The sequence below is a fragment of the Amblyomma mixtum genome, chromosome 4, assembly GCF_055824585.1.
Source record: "Amblyomma mixtum isolate Tamu chromosome 4, ASM5582458v1, whole genome shotgun sequence".
Lineage (NCBI taxonomy): Eukaryota > Metazoa > Arthropoda > Arachnida > Ixodida > Ixodidae > Amblyomma > Amblyomma mixtum.
Genome location: NC_143015.1, coordinates 56590064 through 56606537, shown reverse-complemented (window position 1 = coordinate 56606537; position 16474 = coordinate 56590064).

Genomic DNA, 16474 nt, shown 5'->3' with positions numbered 1-16474 from the left:
CAGATCATTTTTTATAACAACACAATCATCTGCTATGACTCTGAAATATCATCTGGTAATACACCTATTCGAGCACTGAAAGTAGCCGCGGCCTCAATGCACTTCCTTAGGAACCAAGGGAGGTAGAAGAATGCAAGCTAGCTGAATAATTATCCACTTACAGGAATTATCTGCTTCGTGATACGCAGTTCAAAGAAATTAAAGAAGTTCGCACTTGCTCCGTAAGTAACGAAATCCAGCACAGCTTGCACAAACGTTGCCTTTTTTTAGTCATCTCATTAACTACAACCTTTCGCGGCTCCGTCGAAGTGCCCATTTATTGTATAATAGCTACCGCACATTACAGTACCATTTTTTTATATGACTGTTTGGTTCAAGCTCTCTTTGACCGCTTCCTACACGGCAGGCACGCTCTAGTGTTCCACCCACTGTGAGAGACCAACCGGGCCTTTGCTTTCCTTCTAACTACTAATACTTCCGACGCAGGCTCGCTTTGAGGATACGGCAGAGCGTATGCAGCCGTACTTCGTGTATGCTAGGAATAAAGTTTTGGCAAACCGTGCACTTCGGGGGAATATACAGTGCCAGCAATTATTGCTTAAGAAGATCATGATTGCGGTGAAGTTTTATTGCACAATGTGACCTCGTTTTCTCAAGGTGGAGTCAAACACTTGTTGCCCCAATCATTTCACCCTAATGAAGCCGAGAACCAGGTCAGGAGAAATCTTTTACCGATTGCATCACCGGTGGGTACCCAGCGGCACTGGGGGTCGAACCCCGCACTTCCCGCAGGATAGACGGATGCTCAAACCACTAGGCCACCGCTGCGGTATTATTTAAGAAGGATCGCTGTCTTTATGGGACGCTAACAAACCGTCATGAATTACAATTGTCTATTGCAAAATACTCTTAACACCAACTGCACAAGCATATTCTAGCACTGCTAAGTATTTTGACTTGTTTAACCATAAATATATGGAAGTTTTAGTGAGTGAAGCTTTCATACCGCCCAATTTTACTATATAAAATTATGTTTATTTATTTTTTTAGTACATATTATAGACCTTTGGCAGGCTCCAAGGAGGATGGGCATATAGATACAGAACACAATCAAGACAAATGTGCGCAAGAAAAGAGTGACAAATTAACTTGTGACATAAAATCAACACCACTTAACACGTTTTTAAGAAGGCTCTTACAGGATTGCCTTGGGCGCATTCTTTCCCACAGCATGTAGTCTAAAATTTTAGCCCTTCTGTTCTCTTTTCCTACATAACTTCAGAACTAAATGCGGCTGTCGATCTTAAAAACCCAGGCGCATTATTTCTCACAGCACGGAGTTGATATTCTAGCCCTTCTGTTTCTTTTCTTTTTCGTACATAACTTCACAACTAACTGCAGCTGTCGATCTTTAAAAAAATGGTTGGTAATCAATTTTACCTACGAATTGTTTGATGAGAACAAAATTTTTTTCCTGTCTGAGCCAAGAGTTATGTTGCTAATAGTACCTTAATAAGCTGCTTTATTGTGACCTTCACGGCCTCTTCGTTTTTAATCTCGGCGAGATAACTATAAGTTAAATTATTATTTTCTTCCTTCGAGGTGCCTTTTTTATATTCGCGATACACATCCAACAAAACCTTCGCCCAGCTACTCAGTTCAAAGAGCCAAACTAAAATCGACTAGACAAAAGTGCGCCCGTTTGCCTTCCCCTCATTCTTTAAACACTGCAAACCTTTGATCATATCAGGAAAACTTTAAAGAAATAGGAGAACTGTTCCTCACCTTGCGGTTCCTTGGAAAGGGCAAAAGTTATTTCAATGATGCGGCGAGGACGCTTTAAACACGACGCCGACAATGGGGACATTCCTTCACTGATCAATGCGGTGCTCTCTCAATGGCCCGGGGCCACATTAGATTGAGTCAGACAGCTGGCGGGAGACACAAAACAGACACCCTAAAAGGCTGAACTACACTTTCAGGAAGCAGGAGGTGAAAACACTCACAAAAAAAAAACGGATAGAAAAGGACGAGACAGCTTGAAACACAATAGACGCGCCGACAGAAAAAGAACTCGAGAGACCCTTTCCGGGACAGCAAACAAGACAAGTACAGCAATCGATTACGTACCAATCTGGCGCCTTTTCCAAGTGCCAGTGGGGCAACGTCGACGTACCCAAGTTGCCTGTGTTACGGTGTCTTTGAAATACATTCTTCTTTCGTGAAGTGGCTTCCTACTGCTCGTGGGGCTCCGTTTTGGCGCACTTGGGCTCCTCCTCTTGCGAGCGAAGGTTAAAAAGCAGCAGAAGGACTTGCTTTGCCTTGGGCGGGCACTTCCGCTTCGCTGCCGTTTCGCCATCTGGTGATTGGCGATTGGCTCCGTTCTCAGCAGCGTGTCAGAGGTGCAACTGCTCGCAGCTCGATGTGCTTCAAGGAAAGGCATGCTGCCGGCTTCTGCTGTTGCGCCGTGAGAGTGGCGCAGCTGTAGACAGGGAAAATGTGGAACACCTGGGGCACTTCGGCGCCACTTTGTTCAAAAAAGTAAGGCCGGCAAAGAGGGCTACACCTCAGCGGCTTAGTTTTGCGCTGACGTGAGGCGGATGCCGTTTTTGAACAGAATATAAAGACTGTCTGAGACCGCATGGAGGGAGATGCGAGCATTTCGACTCCCAGGCGAAGAACAGAGCCCCAAAAGTGGCTCCTGAAGGTTTCAAGTAAAATTTTAATTTTACACATCTGCTCCTTTTCTGTTAGATGGCATCTACCGCCTTACTACAGCGTCCACTGAAGAGACCGTTGCTGTTGTTGCACTGAGATGAACCACAGCACGTACATACAGTACGGCACTGAGCTTTCTTACTGCTTTCGTTTCTTAATGAAAAGGTTATTTTTACTTTAATATGTTAGCACCAAAAAACTGACTTAAGTGCATATACGATACTCTGACAGAGATAACCTGCAATAAAATTCAGGCGGCACTTTGGCTCTCTAAAGTACTGCTAGGCGAAAGCGTTTCATGTTTGTTTGTTTTTTTTCTTTTTATGTTTTATATTTGGTTTTTTATTTTTATCCTGCTTCTTTTCTTATCTTTTTTGTTTTTTGTTTTATTGTCATACCCTATTTTTGTTTTGTTTTTATTTTTTTTATTTTCTTTTAAATTTTTTTCCTTTTCTTCACTACATTCCTTTTATTTTATTTTTGAATCCCATGCATTCACTAGATGCGCCTTTATTCACGCTCGAACCTTGAGCCTTCGTGGCGGAGTGGTAGCGTCTCCGCTTCAAATGCCAAAGGTCCTGGTTCGATTTCTACCCTCGGCGCAGTTTCTTTTTAAGCAGTGACACCGAAAGGCGGACAAATCTCCCGACACGGCTGCCAACGCGTCTGCTAACGACAGTATGAGGGATTAAAGGCTTTCGCCTTAAAATTCTTTTGAAAAATCGCTTACAGGAACGAGACATAACCGGTACGCTAGTTTAGGCACGCCGGTTAGAGCGTGCGAACTTGAACTCGAACCCACGTGGAAAAACGGTAACTTGAGTCTCCATTCAGGCTCAGGGGCCCGAAACAGTTTGCCCAGAAAGGGAGCAACGGTGTTTGCGGACTATTTTTCCAAGAGCCCACCCAACGTGGGAAACGCAGCGACCAGGCCTCGATGCGCTTGTACACTTCGTTGTCAGGAGGGGGGCCCATTTCGACCAACCATATACCCCCAGCAGGCGAGTTTGATCAGAAAGCCACTAGGCAATTCGTCACCACCCATATTCTTAAAAAGGGTTGAAGAGGATTTCCCTCTGTCCTCTCTCTATTAGACGTGGGTCTCATTTTTCTATGCGATTGCTACTTCTGTCGAGAGAGAGATGAATTCAGTGGACCCTTCAAACACTTCACGCCGAGTAGAACAGTGGGAATGCCGACTATTGAGGTGCTTTCCTGGAACGGTGGTCTTTGAAAAACGTAGCAGCACGAAAAAACGGGGACGAATTGCACAATTACGAAAGGACATATGACAGGATGTATGCGCGACAGGACGTCGCTCCACGTGATAGTCGCGGTGAAATATGTTCCCATCAAACTCCCTCCACTCTACAGGTGGGTGGGTGGGTGAGGGGTCCGCAATATATTCGCTGCATTACAAGCGCCAGCGCCGAATTCTGGCTTGCATGGCTGCCCGGAATCTTCTGTGACTGATAGGAAATAAAAAAATTACTTAAGAATTGAGTACAGAAGTACACCCAGTATACAGGAACACTGTGGTCTAGGAGCACCAAAAATATGTGAGGCGCGAGGAATTTAACAAACGACCGCGGCAGGCATGCTACGATAAATTACGCATAAACAACGTGCTTCAGATTAACTGGTACCGCCTGTGTTTGTTCTAATCGCACAGCTCGCCGGGGTTGCAGGTCAAGCAGCCAATTTCTTTTGTAGAGCTGAATATCTATAACGTTTTCACTAGACTTTAAAAGTTATATTATTATTAACTACATTGTTAATATTATTACTATCATAATAATAATATTTTTATTTGATGTAGTGCATGTTGTCTCCAAAAACCCTCATTGGCATCCTAAATAGATCAGCGGTTTCCTGAGAAGGGCTACGGCTATGCCTTTGGCATCTTTAGTTTTTCATTCCTGATTTACTCCTTATTTGACTACAATAAAAGCCCTGGACCCATCAGGCCAATGTACAAAGTGTTGTTTTGTCAGTCAGAATCCTATGTTTATGGCAGAATTACATTTGCCACAAAATTTTATTTATTCTTACTTTGTTCCGCTCTCCAGATGCCACCCTTCCTTCTTTCTATTAAAATCCTCTTCACACTAGGATAGCCAGTCGGTAGTACTAAACGCGTAGGCAAGCATTTCTTCCTTGAAAAAGATGTTTGTATATATTTGTTTGTGGGCGAAATAAAATGCCAATAATAAAATGAAAACTCACCAAAAGGAAACAACAAATGTTAGGCCTGTCCAGATGAAGACAAAACACGAGGGGGAAACATTGGGCGGCAGTTTTTAAAATGCGTCTCGCTCTGAGAATGCCAAGTAGAATACGAATGGTGGAGATCCCTGATTGAGGCTTCGCGAAACGGGTGAATAATGGAAAATAAAATTTGGTTTCTCGCGTTATTTTCAGTATCGTGATGGGCAATACTGTACTTTTTAATCTTCGCGAAACCTTCGGTGACACTTCAGTATGCTTCTTTTTCCTTCCCGAACATAACTTCCATAAAAAGAATCCATTTCAAGCAGTATGAGGTGAGCATGAGTGCGTCTGTATCCATCCTGTGCAATTCCTGATTCAGAGGAACGATGAAACTCTATACCTTCCCCATCTCCTGTTTCTAGCATGCACTTTCCGAAATGGGAGTCTACAATTACAGGCGCTCAACTACGAGCCTCTCATACTATCCGCAAGGTGATGCACGCTGTTGTGTAGCCTACTGTGTGCGAACAAACCCCAGCGCATGCAGAGGTGACACTCCGCAACGCTGTCATTAAATGTTTAAGTACGAAAGGAGGAGCGTCTAGTTAAAATGATCAAAAAATATAAGATACTCTTGTGGAAATATTGAAGGCAATGGTCCATTCTTCTGACTTCTTATGTATTCCAAAATCTTTTTGTTAAACTGTTTCCATCCATCGCATCGAACAGTAAAGACTGCCACAAAAAAGTAATGGGGAAGCCTTTGATGAAAGCAAAAACGTTAAAAGAAAAAGAAATGCAAGACTGCCGTTAGACGATCTGCGGATATTTTGACTGTTATTGTGAAATCTTTCATTATAGAAAAAAACAGTGTTCATAAAAGGTTTCTCGCTCAAAAATGCGTTTGATTAGAATTGTTGGGGAGGTATGTCCCAAGGTGCATATTATATACGGATTCGGATTTGGATTGGCGTTTCCCGGGGCATGTCCCGATGGGGAGGGACCCCTGCATAGACATGCTGCACTTTGTTCTCTTGTGCGTTACCGCGATATGCGGTCGCCCGTTAGCTCCGTGGCGACGGCGTTCGGGACAGAAAACGTTTCCTGGCCCAGTTCGCTCGATAGCCCCCGCTGCCGTGCCTTTCTTGCTAGGGTTGCTGTCATCGCCAGCGCCGCACTCCCGAATTGCGTACGCGGCCAGCTGGCACGATTTTCGTCTTCCTCTGGATCGTGGGGGTTGTGTGGTGTGCCGGGACGCCCTCGGCCTTGTGGCATGGATGCCTTCGGGACCGCCCGTGCAAAACAACGCCCACTCTGAGGTTTCTGTCGTCATGCCTTTTTTATCTCTTGCGTTATTCTTCTGCATTTTTTCCCCTTACTTCCGACGCTTAACTTTTGTTTTTCGTCCCCTTCTTCGGTTGTCGTTCAATATCTTATTTTCTTTCTTCTCGTTTATCGCTTTCTAGGGTTAATTTCTTCCCTTTTCTCTCTGGGAGGAGGTCTACTGTCACCGAGATATATTATTCTTGTTTCTTTTGTTTTCATTACTTGTTTTACTTCCTCTTCCCCTTATCTAGTTCCTTCTCTGCTCTTAATTTTCTTTGCTGGGACCTCTAATTTATGCAACCTGGCGAAGTTCATTGTCGCACTGTCCCGTTACTCTGCCTCTTGTCGTGTATTTCCTCTTCTTGTTTTTTCTCAAGCACCCCTTTCACCTTATCCTGTTTCTGGTTGCTGCTCATTTGCCCGCTTTAATCTGCCCTGCAAGTCTAAACGCACCTTCTTCGCCCTGCTGCTGCTCACTGCGTCCTACTTTTGTTCTTCTCCTATTTCCGTTTGTCTCTTCCCAAACACCATGATTCTCCCTTGTCTTCAAAGCATTGATCTCATGAATAAACACTCGCGCGTGCGTTTTTCATCTCTGTGTGCTCTTAAAGATGCCGTTCGTCTTTCTCCTTCTTTACCGCGGCCATTTTTATAGCGAAGCAATACTACTTTAGCTACCACCTCAGCCCGTCAAAACGCGAGGCGGTGGTAGGCACGGTTGACCTTTAGCATGACGTCTGGTGTGACGTCTTACCATCTGTGTAAAAACGGGGCCCTATCTCACGCCGTCGCGATGCGAGGCGGTAGGCACGGAGCGACGGCCTAACTCCCGCTCTTCTCACCAGGGGCGCCGCGTTCGGAGTGATGTCACACCATCTGTGTAAAAACGGGGGCCCGGCTCGAGCCGTCGCAGTGCGAGGCGGTAGGCGCCGACTCTGGTTCGGCCTCTCGTGAGGCTTGAGAGATGCCGCTTCAAGCAAGCAAGACATAGGGTGCCTCGATGCCAGCGCCGCCGTTGAGGGTGGAGACAACATCGCGGGCGCCGCCATATTGAATCACACGGGATCAGCTGCGCTAACGTGTGTAACGGCGCTACTCTTACTCTAGGCGGGCGTGAGAGTGCTTTCGACTAGAACAATCTTTTTCATCAACATCGCACTGCGTATCTTTTCACTCATAATAGCCATTTTAACATCCGAGGGTCGAAGGCGTAATTGCATAACTTAATTTTACAGCCCCAGGTGGTGGAGGTTGAACGTTTGTGTTCCATCTGTTGGTTTGAAAAACGCGCTAATATTTTAAAGATCTATTGCCGGGCAGGTGCTGCTGCTCCATGCGGAGAGAATAAATTGCTGCCTCTGTTTTTTCCACGATATTTTGGATTTTAATTCCCACGTTCTGTTAACGCCCGCGTGTCGTCAGCCGCCCGAGCGCTGCGGCTGGTTTCGCTATCGTCGCGCGGGCTGTTTCCGTTTCTTCTGCTCGCAAAAACTGGTGCCTGTCTGCTTACTAATCTTTCAAGGGGTAAGTGCGAGCTGATCGCCCGTTTATAGCTCACAAGGGCGCAATTACATCTGCTTATGGGGTGAGCGCTGGTATATACAAATGATGCCGCCGTATACCGACGTTGCCACTGCTCCTGCGTTTTCTTTCTCGATGCCAAAGAAAACGAATCGCCCCTCGTTGGCGATAGCGTAAAAGATTACTGGAAGTTTCTCACTCGTTTCATTTTTATGAGGGGAGCACAACCACCGAATCTTTTGCCTGCGCTCGCATGCACACTTCGCTTGCGCCATGGACATACGCACCGGTTGCTCTCCTGCGATTCCTCAGTTTGTGAAACACAATTCTACACATTTTTTCATATTTTTTTATTCAAGCCAATCGGTATTCATTAATAAAACATGCATGTAAACCTGCTCAAAAAAGGGTGGATTTTAGTCGTTAAAAAACTGCAGTAATTCTGATAATTTTAAATTCGAAATCGAATTAATCGACATTGAAATGTCACGCTCTTCGAAAAAAAAATCGACCATAGAGGGTTTTGTGAAAAAAAAATACGCGGTTTATGACGTTGGCTATCCGTGTATTTCCTATTCTGTCTACAAAATTGTGTGCTGATCGGTTGGGTTGTTCGAAAAATAACTCCTACCGAAAAGTTGATCTTTATTAGTGATCAAGACAAATATGTAACATGGCTTTTCACCTACCCTCTTACAGAGTACAGAGAACAAAACAAAAGACAATGCAAATTATTCATTTAATGCCAACTGCAATTGCAGGTCATGGAAAAAAAACACGAACTACAGTATAAGTAAGCAAGATATTGGGACAGAAAAGTGGGGCATGTTCCGTGGGGAGTAACCTTAAAGGAAAACATAAAAGCAAAGCATGAAAAAAGCTTCAAACCACGAAATAAGTCAACAAGACTTAGGGGACAAATTTTGATGTGCACAGTGTGGTGTAACCTTCGCGGCAAACATGAAAACAAAGTATGAAAAAAAAAAGATGCAAACCACGAAATAGCAGAACGAGAGAGAGTGGTAAAAAGAACTGTGAGGTGTAACATTTAAAGCAATGTACTCTAGGGCTGATCCCGCTTTACCTGAGCTTCCCATTTTTTCCTTCGCTCGGAGTCTCGGGGGAGGCAAAAACAGCGTAGACCTTTACGCGTTTACCCGGCGCATATTGGCACACAACAACCCGTCATGCTGCCTCGGTGGACTTGAGAAGCTCCTCAGTCATGCGGTAGAGCACTGTCAAACAAATAAAGTCGCCAGCTATCGTCCGCAGCCACTGGGCCTCGAAAAACGGAAGCTCAGCTGCCTGCACCAAGCAGCTGAGACCAGCCCGACCGACCGCTGTGATTCAAAATGGCGCCACAGGGAGAGAGAGGCGGCGTTGGAGCGGTCAATGGATGGCACCACCCTGAACGGCGGCGCTCGCATCGAGGCACCCTAGCAAGACACTTCGGCAGAATTCAAAGAGGAAGGAACAGCGAGCCGCGGAGTATCACCACAAGCGGTACAATAGCAGAATGTGCCTGTGCGCTATTTTTTTAACATCATGTAGGTTAGGTTAGGTTAGGATAGGTTAGGTTAGGTTAGGTTAGGTTAGGTTAGCTTAGCTTAGCTTAGGTTAGGTTAGGTTAGGTTAGCTTAGGTTAGGTTAGGTTATGTTAGGCTAGGTTAGTTTAGCTTAGGTTAGGTTAGGTTAGGTTAGGTTAGGCTTGGTTAGCTTAGGTTAGGTTAGGTTAGGTTAGGGTAGGTTAGGTTAGGTTAGCTTAGCTTAGGTTAGGTTAGGTTAGGTTAGGTTAGGGTAGGTTAGGTTCGCTTAGGTTAGGTTAGGTTCGCTTAGGTTAGGTTAGGTTAGGTTAGCTTAGGTTAGCTTAGGTTAGCTTAGGTTAGGTTAGGTTAGCTTAGGTTAGCTTAGGTTAGGTTAGGTTCGGTTAGGTTCGGTTCGGTTAGGTTAGGTTAGGTTAGGTTAGGTTAGCTTAGGTTAGGTTAGGTTAGGTTAGCTTAGGTTAGGTTAGGTTAGGTTAGGTTAGCTTAGGTTAGCTTAGGTTAGGTTAGATTAGCTTAGGTTAGGCTAGGTTAGGTTAGCTTAGGTTAGGTTAGGTGAGGTTAGCTTAGCTGAGGTTAGGTTAGGTTAGGTTAGGTTAGCTTTGGTTAACTTAGGTTAGGTTAGGTTAGGTTAGGTTAGCTTAGGTTAGGTTAGGTTAGCTTAGGTTACGTTTGCTTAGGTTGAGTTAGGTTAGGTGAGGTTAGGTTAGGTTGCCCAACTTGCCCAACTTTCCGCTTAGCAGAACCCACGTATTGCTTCGCAATTACCAGGCTTAACCAAGCTAAGCCACCACGAATTTTTTCATTTTCCGGTTTTCTTTCTGTCTAAATTGACCTCCTTGGCCTTTTATGGCCCTGCTTATTATTTTATGGCCATGTTATTATTTCATTGGTTCGAGCCTGTTTGACGCTTTGCTAGAGCTGCCTTTACCTCCGACCTTTTACCTCCGACGCCTTCGCCGGAGCCTCACAATACATACATAGATATGTATGTATGTATGTCATACATACATACATCCGTTCATCAGCGAAAGTACGAGGCACCAGAAGAAGAACACAGAACCCCCGCTGTCCCCGCTGTCGTAAACCGTCCATGCAGGCCTTTCTCAGCATGGATGATAGGCGCCGGAAATGCCTGGGAAAGCAACAACTTCATTATTGTTCAGTGGCGATGCTGGTCGTTCCAATCTCCTGGGCCTTTCCGAACAAGTAAGAAAACGCAGACGACATCCGTAAGTGCAGCAATGCAGCGAGGTTTGCCGATTTTTATGATTCTCTAGTCTTACGGACATAGTGGCGGGACTATCAGAAGGCTGGAGAATCACGCGATGGAGACCCTGAGCCTAACTCGGCGGGTGACCACCAGGAGCCGAGGGTTAAAGGAAAAAAATTGATTGAACTGGTACAGGCGTACATATTCAGCCGGGTGAAGCACGCGACGCCGTATCTAGATCTAAAAGTGGTGGAAAAAGAAAAGATTGAGTATCTAATGAGAAAATGCGTAAAAACAGCGCTGGGTCTGCCCATGTGCACATTCAGAGAGAGACTGATGGCTCTAGGGGTACACAACACATGGGAAAAATTGGGGGAGGTGGTGAAAACCTCTCAAATTGAGGGACTTAGCACCACGAGGACCGGAATAGCCACTCTGACCAAAGTAGGAATTAAACCGGATAGGGTTCGCCCGCAAAAGGTGGATGCAGATAGGGAAGTGAGAAAAAATCTGATGATTACCACCTTGCGAAAAAACGTGCACCCGGAATATAACAATCACAGGAGGCAAAAACGAGCCGAGGCATTAGAAATTAGGTTCGGCAAAATTTCGGAACATCAGGTGGCCTACGTAGACGCGGCGGGAGGCGGTGCTGGTTTTACGGTGGCAACAGTCGTCAGCGGCCGGGGCAATCCCGTGACAGCTGCCACTTTGCGTGGGCAGAGCATAGAAGTTGCCGAGAAAAGTGCGATCGCGTTAGCTTTCGTTGGAACGGATGCGAAATTTCTCATCAGTGACAGCAAAACTGCCATATAAAAATTTACCAAGGGAAGAATGTCGCCCTTAGCAGCCAAAATCGTTGGCGAGAGAAAGATAGGAAAACTGAAATAATTTGGACTCCGGCGCACGAAGTCGTCCACGGCAAAGAGGCGGCCCACGAGCTGGCTCGAGATCTCTACCGCCGAGCCGCTACAGGACCCCTCGATGACCTAGGGAGAGGACATCGCATGCTAAAATGTGGAGAGTTCACGCAGCATTATAGTTTGGAGCGTAGACTGGTACCCCCGCCAGACCCGAAATTAGACAACAGACAAGCAGTTTCGTGAAGGCGACTGCAAACTTCCTCGGGACCAGGAGCAATAGATGCAGTCTTTGTGGCGCTAGAGGGACCCTCGACCAAATAAAATGGGAATGCCCGTACTCTCCCGAAGAGAGGTACACTATAAACAGTAGAGACACCTGGGAGGCCCTGCTCTCAGCTTGGACCCTGAGCTCCAGCTCCTGCTCGTCCAACTGGATGAAGAGGTTGCTGGGACCCAAGACCTCCCAGCCTGCATCTGAGGAGGCGGGACCCGCCCCCCTGACCTGCGTGTCGGGGGGTGGGTAGATCACCTTATCCGATGGAAATTAAAGTTTATTCCATCCATCCTTGCCAATTTTTAAGTAGATATTGCTGACGTCTAACCTAAGATCAGAAGTGCGTACTCGAAGGCAGGAGTTAAGGCAGGAGTTGGACATTTGAATGCAACTCTATCCTTCGGCTTTTCTCATTGGGCAGCGCATGCGAGAGTTTCAGGAAATTTGAGTGCGGTCTCTGGATTATCAGGGTAGCCGTTTAGCGTACAAAGCACCTGAACCTTAATCGCCAGTGATGAAACGACGGCACGCAGTTGGCAAGGCAGGAGATGTCTCCGAAAGGAAGCCCCTTATTAAGCCACGTTGCTTGCATACGCGAAAAAAATTAAATATATCAGTAGATACCCCAATGGCGCGCCCCGTTGCAATACTGTAGTTTAGGATTGCAGTGACTCATTCCTGCCCTCTGTGCAGTCGTAGTATTAAAGTTTACCATTACGGAAAGGCGGCCTTGGTCAATATTTGTAAAAGTCGCAGTTCAAAGCAGGTAAAAATATGGCCCCTTGAAAAAACAATCCTTCCCCGGATATTACAGTGAATATTTGTATTCACCTCGCTATTATGAAGCACAATGCCGCATTTGGTAGCTTTACAAGCTTAGAACGTTCAACGCAAATGAGCCCCTAAGCCTGATGAATATTGAATGCCAACAGCGCAAACGACGCAGACAAAGTAGAAGAAAACACAGGACAAGCGATGTACCACCAACTCGCCCGTTTGGCTATAGTGCTGATGAACATGGCACTAGACACTCACATAACAAGTAGTACAGTCAGGAAAAAAAAAAGTGGACGAGATACGTGTTCACGGACAAAAAAAAAAGACATTGTGGAGCCGTCACGCAACAACTGTCAATTTTATGCATAGAAGCATGAAGGAACATGCGCGCTTCATTCATAGGAAGAATACCAGCTGCCTTAGTACCAAAGTTAAGCAGAAATCTTTTATTTTTTCCCCGAACCCGCATCCAACAAAACGTTTGTCCGTGAGGAATTGAAGTCGTCCGAAATGAGCTCGAAGCTGATCCATGCGTGTGATGCTAGCTCAGAGCGCTGGCTTGCGCCCCGTTTATGCCCAGCTTCACGAGCTTTGGAGCTGCCGACGGAACTATGTGCACTTGAAATTAAATTTACGCTTCGTCTCGCAATATCGAAGTTCGTTGGACCGCAGAGGAAGACGCGAGCCACTCGCGGGTTTGCAGGGCGAGAGTAGGGAACCGGGAAGCGCGTGAGAATCGCACATGTGGGGCAACAGGCTCTGCATGCTTCCAGCTTTCATTTAAACATCGGGAAATTTTGCGAAGTGAGGGCTTTCGTTCAACGGACGAAATTAGGTCGGAAACGGAAGAGCAAACGAGCCATTGGTGATGAGTGCGTAAAATTTTTGATTAATAGCTTTGAACAACCGACAATGTCATTTAGGCTGAGCAGAAGATGCGCATTAATTTGCAAGGTGCTGAGCATTAGGCATTTTCAGGCTTTTTTCAAGCACTAGCGATGAGCAGAACACAAAACTTGGAATACTTGCAGTCGTCAATTCGGTTTCACACCAAAAAAAAAAATGCAAATTTCTTACTCAGCGCAATTTAACCGAGGGTTTCGTTAGAAACTTAGCGCCGGCGGGATTCCTATGTTTTTGCGTTATGTGGATTATACGTAGCACGCGTGATCCGAGGTAGACTGATTAATAGATTGGTTGCTTGACACACGTGCTCTGTTAAAAGTCCTCGTGCGCATACCCCAGAAGGCATCAATGCCGGCATGTGGCAACACCGTGGTCAGGGCGCCCAAGGCAGTTGCTGATAATTTCGTAGAAGAGTGCCGTAAAGCTTGGTGCTCCGGCATTCCGCCACAACCTTCCCTTGCTTTGTCTGCAGTAGAGAGACGGCCATGCTGTCGTTGTTTACAGGAAGGACACAGTCGTGCACGTGGTCTGGTGAAGAACAATACGAAGTCTGGCGAGTTTACTACTGTGAAACTCAGAATAATCATGCCACTCCCAGACGATTTGGGTAGCAGTCGTCGGGCTTCGGCAGCGACAGTGCATGCCTTCGCCGGGTTCATTGCCGGAAAACTTGTGTCTTAATGACGGGGTTACCACAGTATTCGTTACCAGCCCACGTACTAGAGTCGGTGCACCTATAGGTAGCCCCTCCGGAATAAGTGAACCGGGTCGAGCGTTCTTCTCGGAGCGTTCCTCTCATTCTCTCCAAAGGTGCTGAAGAAATTTGCGCTGTCGCTTCATAGTGGTTTCTTTGAATCCTGACAAATCTAACAGGCTGGCGTTTGAGCCCACTAAGGTAGCGGCTGCTCACGTATCGGTGCTGACCCACTCATCGCCTTCAGTGCCTGCGGTTGCATGCGCCAGGGAAATCGTCCTAGTAACGCTCAATCTGAGGGTCATTTCCTGAAAGGTCGCGTATAAATAACCCCGAACATGGTGAGGTAAGTTGACGGGCTTGTAGTCACCTATATGCACGTCGCATTGCGGAGAGACGAATTAATGAAGAGCTAGAGCAATTTCCTGAAGTCACACTGCGGAAATATTTCCATTGCCCACTGAGCTATTTTGACGGCATGCACTAAGCCCAGCTTCCGCGCTGTACACGCCGACAATGGGGACTGTAGCCGTATTGACAGTGCGATGGAGGATGTTGACCCACCCCAAAGTCTGGACATGCTTCAGAACTTTGTTCTCGCTGGCATTATTGTCGGCGGTTGTGGAGAGCACAGTCGCTGCTATATCGGCGTACATGGCAGTAGCAGTAGCCGGTAGTTGGTGCACTATCCTACGGCTCTGCACTTAGCGAAGCGTCTGCCTCGCTCCGAGTTGCCACATCATGAAGCCATGAAGCGTCATGCAAACTTTTTTTGTTGCAGTATGAATTTCCTCCAAGGTCCTGCTCGGAAGCAGCTCAGGCGGTCCCATGGGGCAATATTTTCCTGATCAACAATCTCCTACAGCCGGTTCACACCTCCGTGTTCACAAAGCTCTTTGAGAGGTTTGTACTTCGGCAGAGCCGTAACAATGCAAATAGCTTCTCAGTTAAGGTTTTCAAAGTATCCAGATTAATTTTATGTGAGGACGCGGAACTCATATTCACACAATACGGGAGCCAAGAAAGTCCGTAACTATGTGGCGGGTATCGTTTTCTCTTGTACCACATGGAAGATGGGCCACTACGCATATAGGGCTCTGGAGGGTCATGCATTTGGACATTGCTTTGGTAACCGATGTTGTGGCCTTAAAGTCTTGGTCAAGATAAGCCCCAGAATCCTTAAGAAAGGCTGGTGTATAATCAGGTGGCTGGATACGTATAGGTTGATTAGAACATGGACTGGTTACGCCTGCTTGGGTTGACCACTCTCACGACGTAGTCAGTATTCTCCGGCCATGCCGAAATGATTACCATGCTTAATACATGTACAATATGTACAGTCTTTGTCAAAAGTTTAGAGCCCAGGGGGTTTGCTTATAAGCCTCGCAGTAGGACTCCTCTAACATTCGTGGTGGTCCTACCCATTGGAGGAGGCAGGACTAGGAATCTTCTTACCTTCAGCAAATTTGGAGCGCTGGCGATGAACTACGAATGAGACAGTGTGCTTCAGAAGCAAACCCCCTGGACTCCAAACTTTTGACAAAGGCTGTACGTGCTCACCTGATGAACTTATTTTTGGCCAGATGAAGATGGCAAGTGAATTGACGAAAACGTGTACATAAGATCGAGTAAAGTGTTTCATGAGGTGCAGTGTTGTTTTCTGCAAAAATAGGAATGAAAATAAAAGCAAATTAAACAAAAATACAGAGGCTTCGTGGCTCTTCAAGTCCGAAAATATATCGCCTACTTCGCTTCAAAGGTGTCTTCCCGTTTGACCTGTGCACCCTTTGCACGGCACAATATTTGGATGTCGTCAACACCATGCGAATACTCAGGCGCCTCATCATCTGGGGATCAAGACATGCTAACTGGCAATGGACACTTGGTCCCAGTTCGTATTTCGAGGTGCGAAAGAACCGGAAGTCCGTAGCTGCCAGCTTATCTAGCTTCAGCAGGAACCAGGACTTCAGTTGCTCTTTATCATACCATAGAGACAGCTCGCTGAACCGTGCTAAGCTGTCGCGCTTCAACCTTTCGGTTTGCTTTCACTAGTCCTGATGGTGCGTATGATTGCAGAACATAATGAGCATGCAGAACCAAATATAGAAGCTCAAAGTGAATTTCTGGACAGCAGTGGATTACTGTAATCCACACTGATGGTGGCGACTTTTCTGAAAACGCCGACCATGCGGCAAGCCCTCATTAAATGTAAGGTAAAACAGTGCTACGGGAAAAAAGACAAAGAAACGGAAAGGAGTAGCATAGCGCTGTTATGTCTTGTGCGTGCTTTCCTTTGATCTATTGACGTTGTGCTGTGTCACCCTCCTATTAGCCCAACTCGCCCATCGGTTCTCGCCTTTAAAAGCGCACACACACGTAACCAAACAAGAGGTGGGCTGTGCCTTGCGCTGGGAGTTCTCCCAGAAAGAA